Source organism: Rhincodon typus, chromosome 5 (assembly GCF_021869965.1).
Source record: "Rhincodon typus isolate 14 chromosome 5, sRhiTyp1.1, whole genome shotgun sequence".
Lineage (NCBI taxonomy): Eukaryota > Metazoa > Chordata > Chondrichthyes > Orectolobiformes > Rhincodontidae > Rhincodon > Rhincodon typus.
In genome coordinates, this window is record NC_063336.1 from 70,559,018 (window position 1) to 70,569,922 (window position 10,905).

The window sequence follows — 10,905 nt, forward strand, 5'->3', positions numbered from 1 at the left end:
CAAGCATTCAGGTTGGTAACTTTCTGCACGTTCAGAAGATACAATTCTTTCTATCTCTCCGAGACACATGGGCTTGTTCACTGACTTTTCCCACTGAACGAAAAGAGAAAAAAAAGACTGCTGAAACAGCTCAAGACTTTCTCTAGCTCAGAAAGCATGAAGACTGACTGAACAAAACTGCCCTTCCTCTGCACTGAAACAATTATACTAACTTAACTTGCTTGTGGTGCTGGGTCATCTGTCTCTGTAGGATGCAAAAATTCTATTTAGCAAACACTTAAATAACTGTCTCCCTAGGTAGCTTGCTAATCATTTAACTTAAACCATATGCTTTCTTGGAAGGGCTGATTTGAATTTTGTTCAAAAAATTATGTTCTGACCTTATGAAAAATGCTACTTTCACAGAACCAGAAGTGAAAATCAATTCTAATTCTAATTTAGAATCAATTCACAAAGTAATAATAATAATCTATCATAACATTTATCACCAGAGGTTAGATCAGTCTTCAAAGAACTCAAACATTGCACCAGGTTACTTTATCTGCAGGATTATAAAGGTGGTACGTATACACTATACAAAACCATTTTGCTAATGGCTGCAGAATTTACATATACTGTTGATGTTCTACAAGTGGATATACACTTGAAATAAGCGTTAGAACATTCAAAATAACATTAAGTGTTGGATTAAGTTGTAGAATCATAGAATCCACACAGTACAGAAGATGGCCATTTCGCCGTCGAGTCCTGCACTGACCCTCAGAAGAGCATCCCACCCAGACCCAGCCCCCACCTTAATACTGTAACCCTGGTTTAGTAAATTGGATCTTTATATCACATCACAAGGTCATCAAGATTGATTTTACAAACTAAAAGCCTGCATTAATATAGCAACTTCCACATCCCACTGTTAGTTAAGGATGTAGGTAAGTTGTCGGAGCAGATTCCGAGGAGCAGATTCCGAGGGGCAGGATTTAAATTTGGAAAGGTGGGGAATGATTAGGGACAGTTGGCATGGCTTTGTGCGTGGGAAATTGTGTCAAGAGGTGACAAAGAGTATTGATGAAGGCCGAGTGGTAAATGTTGTCTGTATGGACTTCAGTAAAGCATTCAACAAGGTTCTGCATGGTCGACTGGTTAGGAAGGTTAGATCATACGGAATTCAGGGAGAGCTAGCTAATTAAATACAAAATTGGCTTGAAGTTGGGGGCAGAGGATGATGGTGGAGGGATGTTTTCGGACTGGAGACGTGACCAGTGGTGTCCAGTGGGTCCACTACTTTTTATCATTTGTTAAAATGATTTGGATTTGGATTTGAATATAGGAGGTATAGAATAGAATCCCTACTGTGTAGAAACAGGCCATTCAGCCTAACAAGTCCACACCGACTCCCTGAAGAGCATCTCACCCAGACAACAACTTTGCACCCCCCCCCCCCCCCCCACAACCCCATCCCTGTAACCCCGCATTTCCCATGCTAATCCACCTAACCCACACATCCCTGGATACAATGGGCAATGTAGGATGCCAATCCACTGAACCTGCACATCTTTGGGACTGTGGGATGAAACCGGAGCACCGGGAGGAAAACCACGCAGACACGGGGAAAATGTACAAACACTACACAGACAGTTGCCACAGATTGGAACTGAACCAGAGTCCCTGGCGCTGTGAAGCAGCAGCGCTAAGCACTGCTGTCTTGATGAACCACATGTCTTGATAAAACACTGAAAATACGAAGCTTTTAAATTGTTGCAGTTTGTTGGAAGGCTGAAGATATGGTGCAACTATTATCTGCATGACTGTATGCCCCAGATTTGGGCAAAAACTCCTCAGTTTTTATATCTGCCAATCTAAAGTGTTATATTTAGATGCAGAGTACAGGTAGCTCTCCAATAACACGATAGTTGCATTCTTGTGTGACCTCGCCCTTTTGAAAATCGTCACAGAAAATCACATTATAGGGAAATTACTATAGAAAACCACCATACTCTACAGTAGAAAGTTCATGTTATCCAAGCAGCATCCACTATTCATCAATTGCATACAGCCAATTCATATTAATGAAACGCGTTGTGGCAGAACTAGCTGTCAAACAAAAATCTGGCATTGGACCACTTTTTAAGATTACAGACTTTGCCTATGCAGAAGGTGCAGTGTCCACTTTAAAGAAAGTGTTGAATGTGAAGGACTGACCCGCGTACTGGACTGGCGTGGAAGTCAACCACATTGAACAGATGAAACGACATGCAGGTTAAGATTAAAGATCTTCAAGAGAAAAGAATTTGGATAGGAAGAAATCACTAAAGCAATACAGAATGAGCTAGCCAGTACAGATGAAGAGCTCCTGGAAGAGCACATTGGCAGAAGTTGAAAGCAGAGGGAGCTGATGTGACAGTCGTGTAATTGAAGAATGCTTTTCAGGGTTGAAGTCTTCTGGAACAAGTCAGATAAGAACAGAAGACAGACTGAGCTTGCTTTGTATGTTGAAAGTCCGGTAATTTGATGCTAAAATTGAGTTTGAAATATTGTTCATCTGAGCTGGTGCTGGTAATTGTGTCTGCAAGGAATTGCTTGGCTGAGCAACATCGTCTAGTTTTATCTTTCAGGCATCTTATTCAAAAAGCAAATGCAGCTTTCTGAGGGGTAGTTTTTTTTCCCACACAGAGGGTGGTGCGTGGCTGCAATGAGCTGCCAGAGAAAGTGGTAGAGGTAAGTACAATTACAACATTTAAAAGGCATCCGGATGGGTATATGAATAGGAAGGGTTTATAGGAATATGGGCCTCTACAGGACAGACTGGGATGTCTGGTCAGTGTGGATGAGTTGGAATGAAGGGTCTGTTTCCGTGTTGTATGACCATATACAGTTTAGAATCCCTAAAGTGCAGAAGAAGGCCACTCTGTCTATCGACACTGACCCACCCTCCTCCCTCCACCCTATCTCCATAACCTCACATTTGCCATGGCTAATCCATCTAAGCCTGCACATTTTTGGACTCTACGGGGCAATTTAGCATTGCCAGTCCTGCACATCTTTGGACTGTGGGAGGAAACCACAGCACCTGGCAGAAACCTGCACGGACAAATTGAGAATGTGCAAACTCCACACAGTCACCCAAGGCTAGAATCAAAACCCCGGTTCCTGACATTATGAGGCAGTGGTGCTAACCACTGAGCCACCTTGCCGGTTTGTGTTCCCTGGAAGTTCTATTCATTTTATTGGTGGGAACAGTGGAATAATGTAGCTTTGGAATGGTATATAACAAGTTCCAGCACAAGAACCATAATTATATCATGGAAAATGAGCTAATTCAGACAATCGCAGGAACAATTTGAGTTCAGAAGAAGTGTCATACTGTTACTGTTTCTCTTTCCATACGGGTGCCATGACTGCTAAGTTTCTTTCGCAACAATATTTGTACTTACTGAGGGCTTTAACATAAAGTGTTCCAAAACACTTCACAATAGATATTACTAAACAAAAGCAGGTCAATGAGCTGTACAAGGACCTATTAGGATAGATAAACAAAGGAAGTCAAATAATGCAAAGTAACGGACTAAGAAAATAGGTAAAAAAGACCAGCGAAACAAAAACTTGAAAAAAAATGGGGTTAAAAATTACGATTTGAAATTGTTGAACTCTATGTTAAATCCAGAAGTCTGGTTTGCTCTCAGACAGTTTCCAGCTAACAGAATGACACCTCAACTTGTGGAGATATGTTCTTTCAGGTTTGTACTCTCTGGACTTTAGACGGCTTGAGGGTGAGTTAATTGATATTATCAAGGTATTAGGAGAAACTGATAAACATGAAATATTTCTGTTGATTAGGCAGTTCACAATGAAGTATTGAGGCAGGATGGAGTCAACTGTTAAAATTATGGAAATATGTGATGCGGATTGAAAGATGATCACAAATTCAAATCAGACAAAGACTGCAAACTCTGTATTATAACCTCAGATAATTTCAAGGAGGGGGACTGAGTCACTGGTCAGAGAATACATTTGCTGGTGGGAACAAAACACCTTGCCTATATTTTGCTGGAGGAAGCTTCTGCGCATTCATTGTAAATGCTGTACAACCAATCTGTAAAGGAGTCAAAATTAGAATATCCTTTGTCACATGTACTCAAGTACAGAAATACAAGAGTACAGTGAAAAATTTTACAATGTCACCATTTATGGCACTATCTTAGGTACAAAGCTTAGATACAAAGCTTAGATATAAAAAGGGGAATTATAAAAAGTAGCTGCATTACTTTACAGCGATTCATAGTTAGAAATATGACATAGTTAAATGGATAGACATTACAGTAAGATAAATAAGGGAAGCAATAGCCTAATGGTATCAGAACATAGAACATAGAACAGTACAGCACAGTACAGGCCCTTCAGCCCATGATGTTGTACCGAACTTTTACCCTAATCCTAAGATCTATCTAACCTCCACCCCTACCTTATACTATCATCCATATGCCCATCTAATAGCCGCTTAAATACCCCTAATGAGGCCGACTCCACTACCCTCTCTGGCAATGCATTCCATGCCCCGACCACTCTCCGAGTAAAGAACCTATCTCTGACGTCTCCCCAATATCTACCTCCACTGACTTTAAAACTATGCCCCCTCGTAATAGCTACCTTCACCCTAGGAAAAAGCCTCTGGCTGTCCACTCTATCTATACCTCTGATCATTTTGTACACCTCTATCAAGTCACCTCTCATCCTTCCATGTATTCAACATCCACTGCTCTACCTTCATCCACATGTTTGGTCACCTCTTCAAAGAATTCAATAAGGTTTGTGAGGCATGATCTACCCCTCACAAATCCATGCTGACGATCACGAATCAAACTGTGGCTTTCCAAGTGATCATAAATCCTATCTCTCAGAGCCCTTTCCAATAATTTGCCCACCACTAACATAAGACGAACTGGCCTGTAATTTCCGGGGTTATCCCTATTCCCTTTTTTGAACAAGGGAATGACGTTTGCCTTTCTCCAATCTTCTGGCACTATACCCGTGGACAGTGAGGACGAAAAGATCATCGTCAAAGGCCCTGCGATCTCTTCCCTCGCTTCCCATAGAATCCTTGGATAAATCCCATCTGGCCTGGGGGACTTATCTATCTTCAACTTCCTCAAAATTCCTAGTACATCTTCCTTACTAACATCGACCTCCTCTAGCCTACCAGCCTGTTTCACACTGTCCTCCTCTACAACTAGGTCCCTCTCAGTTGTGAATACCGAAAAAAAGTATTCATTAAGGACCTCTCCTATCTCTTTAGGCTGCGTGCACAAATTCCCTTTACAATCCTTGATCGGCCCTGCCCTTTCTCTGGTCATTCTCTTATTCCTGATGTACATGTAAAAAGCCTTGGAGTTTTCCTTGATCCTATTTGCCAAGGTTTTCTCACGCCCCCTTATAGCTCTCCTAAGCCCTTTCTTTAGCTCCTTCCTGGATAACTTGTATCCCTCTAGAGCCTTTTCTGTTCCTTGTTTCCTAAACCTTATATAAGCATCCTTCTTCCTCTTAACCAGTCGTTCGACCTCTCTTGAGAACCAAGGCTCCCTCACTTGACTGCATCTTCCCTGCCTGCTAGGGACAAACTTATCGAGCACACGCAGTATGCATTCCTTAAACGATCTCCACATTTCAATAGTGCTCTTCCCTGCCAGCATCTGTTCCCATTTTATGTTACCCAGTTCTTGCCTAACAGAATTGTAATTACCCTTCCCCCAATTATAAACCCTACCCTGTTGTATGTACCTATCCTTTTCCATGACTATTGTCGAAGTAACAGAGTTATGACTGCTACCGCCAAAATGCTCTCCTACCAACAGGTCTAACACTTGGCCCGGTTCATTGCCAAGCACCAAATCCAAAGTGGCCTCTCCTCGTGTTGCTCTATCTGCATACTGTGTCAGGAATTCTTCCTGAACGCACTGGACAAAATCCGCTCCATCTAAACTATTGCAACTAAAATGTTTCCAATCAATATTTGGAAAGTTGAAGTCATCCATGACTACAACCCTGTGACTTCTGCACCTTTCCAGTATCTGCCTCCCAATCCGCTCCTCCACTTCTCTGCAACTATTAGGGGGTCTGTAAAAAAACCCCCAAAGTGACTGCTCCTTTCTTGTTCTGGACCTCAACCCAAACTGACTCTGTAGACATATCATTCTTGAACTGCCTTTCAGTAGCTGCTATACTAGCCCTGACTAGCAATGCCACTCCCCCGCCTCTTTTTCCATCCTCCCTATTTCTTTTAAAGCATCTAAATCCCAGAACTTCCAACAACCATTCCTGTCCCTGAGTTACCCAAGTTTCTGTAATGGCCACAACATCGTAGTTCCAAGTACTGACCCATGCTCTAAGGTCATCCGCCTTATTTCTGATACTTCTAGCATTGAAGTATACACAGCTCAAACCATCTCTGTGTCCACAATTACGCTCCATCGACTGCATTCCTTTATTAACAACCTCACTCCCTGTTGTGTCTGTTGGAAGGCTGCATACATCATCCTCTGAATTACAAATCCGGTTCCCCACCCCCTGCCAATCTAGTTTCAACCATCCTGTCTAGCTTGAGCAAACCTCCCTCCCAGGATATTTGTGCCCTTCTGGTTCAGGTGCAACCCGTTCTTACTGTACAGGTCCCACCTTCCCCAGACTGTGCTCCAATTATCCACATAATGGAAGCCCTCCCTCCTACACCAGCCCTGTAGCCACATGTTTAGCTGCACTCTCTCCCTATTTCTTACCTTGTTATCACGTGGCAGTGGAAGTAATCCAGAGGTAACTACCCTGTCTGTCCTGGACTTCAGCTTCAAACCTCCCTGTACTCGTTTTTCACATTCTCTGTCCTTTTTCTACCTATGTCATTGGTACCGATGTGTACCATGACTGCTGGTTGCTCACTCTCCCCCTTAAGGATTAAGTATTATCGCTGTTAATCCAGAGACCCAGATAACGTTCTGGGGACCCGGGTTTGACTCCCGTCACGGCAGATGACGGAATTTGAATTCAATAAATATCTGGAATTAACAGTCTAATGATGACCGTGAATCCATTGTCGATTGTTGGAAAAATCCATCTGGTTCACTAATGTCCTTTAGGGAAGGAAACTGCCATCCTTACCTGGTCTGGTCTACATGTGACTCCAGACCCACACCAATGTTGACTCTTAGCTGCCCTCTGGGCAATTAGGGATGGGCAATAAATGCTGCCTAGCCAGCGACGCCCTCATCCTGCAAATGAATAAAGGAAAAATAAAATCAAATTACAAATAAACATTACATTGCAGTAGCTCAGTGCAGGGGCTTCCACACATGGTCTGACTGCCCATTGGACCAGACCCCAGTCCAACAACCGTCCCTGCTCCGCTCCAAGCCTCAATCTTCTCCGCACTGGCTCTTAGATGCTCCAAGTTAAGTTTTCTCCAGGACTCGAGTCCCTGCACCAGCCTCCATTCCGGGACTCGACTCCCCATGCTGGCCCCAACTCGAACTCGCCAGCTCCTCGATTTCTCTCTGGGTAAGTCCAAGTCAAAAATTGGAGGAAAAAAAATTAGAGGAAAGAAAACGAATGGGCAGAACAAAGGAGCTCCAGCTGAAGCGTCTTATTTTGCCACCATTTTGTTAGTGTTGGGTGCTTGTTACCAAGTGTAAAAACTAAAACATGATTTTGCACGAGATTGCCTCAGGACTGATTAGGTGAGAAATAAGAGCTTGGATCAATGCATGTTGCAGTGCAGGCTTTTCAGGTCTTATCTACAGAATAAATTTGCATTCACATAACTTGTAGAGTGACTTTCATATCCTCAAGGTGCTGTAAAGTGCTTTGTGGATATTTAAATATTTTTAACATGTAGTCATTATTTTGACACACAGACAAACAAGATGACTATTTTGTGCACAGCAAGGTTGCACAAAGACCAATGAGATAAATAATCTGTTTCTCGTGATGATGCTTAAGGGATTAACAGTGGCCAGGTGAATTTAAGTCCATGTTCTTCGAATCATAACTTGAATTCTTTGACTTAAGATGGGAGATAGGGTTGCAATTTAATGAATCATCAGATGGACAGCTCTCAGTGCGGTATGGTTTCAGCATCATATCAAGGTGTCAGCCTAAACAATATGCTCAAGTCAAGAGTTCAAACAATGACTTTCTGAATTAGAGACAAATGTCCACTCAAGTTTATGCTGTCAAATTACTTGATCTTCACTCTTAAAAGCAAGTAATGATGTTAAAAATTATACCTATAATAATTGATCAACCTGTTCCAGAGGTATTCAAGTACTACCACAGCAGTATCAAGATTTCAGAAGCAGTGCAAAAGCATGCAAAAATCAAATTCAAAAATGTTCCACAATATCTCAAGTCAAATCACAAAAAGCCTCTCTGCTCCTATGATGCTGCTTGGCCTGCTGTGTTCATCCAGCCCTGCACCTTGTTGTCTCGGATTCTCCAGCATCTGCAGTTCCTACTATCTCTGAAGGGATATTAGCATTTCATTTATAATGCCAAATAATGAAAACACATTGAAAAACATCCTGTTTATTTAATGTCTGAAGACGTTTAGTTATAGTTTGTACTTATATTGTGGTTTCAAAGATGGAATTGGACTTACGCTGGTCAAGCTGCCCCAGTCATCATAGAATCCCTGTAGTGTGGAAGCAGGCCATTTGGTCCATTGAGTCCACACTAACCCTCCGAACAGCATCCCACCCAGACCCTCTCCCTACCCTATTCCTGCATTTGCCATGGCTAATCCACCTAACCTGCACATCTTTGGAGGAAACTGAAACACTCGGAGGAAACCCATGCAGACACAAGAAGAATATGCAAACTTCACACAGACAATTGCCAGAGGGTGGGTTCAAACCCGGGTCCCTGGCGCTATGAGGGAACCATGCTAACCATTGAACCACCATGCTGTCCCCCTGTTCTATGTTTATTAATGGAAGGAAATTCATTTCGTACAAGCTAATTTTTCTGGTCTGCCAACTTATTCCTTTTCTACAGGCAGGACTATAGAAACAAGCATGAAAAATGATAACGATTAGAAGCTGGCAAAATTAACAATACTGTACTTATCAGAGCTTGTTTGGTCCACAGTAAGTCAGCAGGATACAACTAATATCTTATTTTGCTGATCAGGTTATCTAATAAAGGAATATCATTTTGAGTACTGAAAGTACATTTTCAGATACAATTTCTGGATGGAAGTTAAACCCTTGCAAAAAAAAGTGTGTCACATTTCCACCATCCAGTGGGCTTACTTTTGAGAGGTAGTAGGAACTGCAGATGCTGGAGAATCCGAGACAACAAGGTGCAGGGCTGGATGAACACAGCAGGCCAAGCAGCATCAGCCAAGCAGCATCATAGGAGCAGAGAGGCTGACGTTTCGGGCCTAGACCCTTCATCAGAAAAGGGGGAGGGGAAGGGGGTTTTGAAATAAATAGGGAGAGAGTGGGAGGCGGATAGAAGAGGGATAGAGGAGAGGATAGGTGGAGAGGAAACAAACAGGTCGAAGAGGCGGGGATGGAGCCAGTAAAGGTGAGTGTAGGTAGGGAGTTAGGGAGGGGATAGGTCAGTCCAGGGAGGACGGACAGGTCAAGGGGGCGGGATGAGGTTGGTCGGTAGGAGATGGAGGTGCGGCTTGAGGTGGGAGGAGGGGATAGGTGGGAGGAAGAACAGGTTAGGGAGGCAGGGACGAGCTGGACTGGTTTTGGGATGCGGTAGGGGGAGGGGAGACTTTGAAACTTGTGAAATCCACATTGATACCATTGGGCTGCAGGGTTCCCAAGCGGAATATGAGTTGCTGTTCCTGCAACCTTCGGGTGGCATCGTTGTGGCACTAACTCCTGAAACACACACTTGCAGCAAGGCGCCGGCATCTCCAGGCACTACAATCAAGCCTTCCCCAGCTCAGAGCCTCCCTCTCCTGTTTTTTATTCTTCGTAGGATCCACAATCTGAACTCCCAATTCTACTCAGCTTTATTGGACACTAAAAACCGTAAGTACAGTAAACTTACTGGTGCCTACCACCCAAAACGGGCTTCCTCCACCCCCCAAATCCCCAGCCATACCCAGGACCTTCCCCACAATGGGTCCGCCGCCATTGGCCATGAGGCCACTATCGGAGAACCCACAGATGACGTCACATCCGCCACCGCCAGGTCCCCACTTCCGGGACAGCAAACACCATCGCTGCCGTTGCCACCGACACTGAAGTCGCGACCACCCTCACCGCTACTGCCGCCGCCTACCCCGCTCCTCCTACCTCCGACGCCGGCGCAACTCCGCCCACCGCCGGCGCAACTCTGCCCACCGCCGGCGCCGACACAGCTCCACCCACAGCCTCCACAGCCAGCAGCTCCAGAGGAGACAGCAGCACCCAGCCCTGCCGAGTCTTCACCATCCCCCCAGACCTACCCCTTACTGAGGACGAACGGTCAGTCCTCAGTAAAGGGCTCACCTTTGTCCCCCTCCACCCACAGATCAACGAATACCGCTCACGCTTGGACATAAGAGCAGTTTTTCCGCCGCCTCCGCCTCCACGCTTACTTCTTTAACTGTGAACCTAACCCTCCCTCTACCGACCTCTTCTCCCGCTTCCAACACACCCCCTCCTCCTGGACACCACCCCAAGGCCTCCTACCCTCCCTCGACCTCTTCATCTCCAACTGCCGTCGAGACATCAATCGCCTCAACCTCTCCACCCCTCTCACCCACTCCAACCTCTCCCCTGCAGAACGTGCAGCCCTCCGCTCCAATCCCAACTTCACCATAAAACCCGCGGACAAGGGAGGCGCAGTTGTAGTATGGCGCACTGACCTCTACATCGCTGAGGCCAGACGCCAACTCTCCGACACCTCCTCCTACCGCCCCCCTTG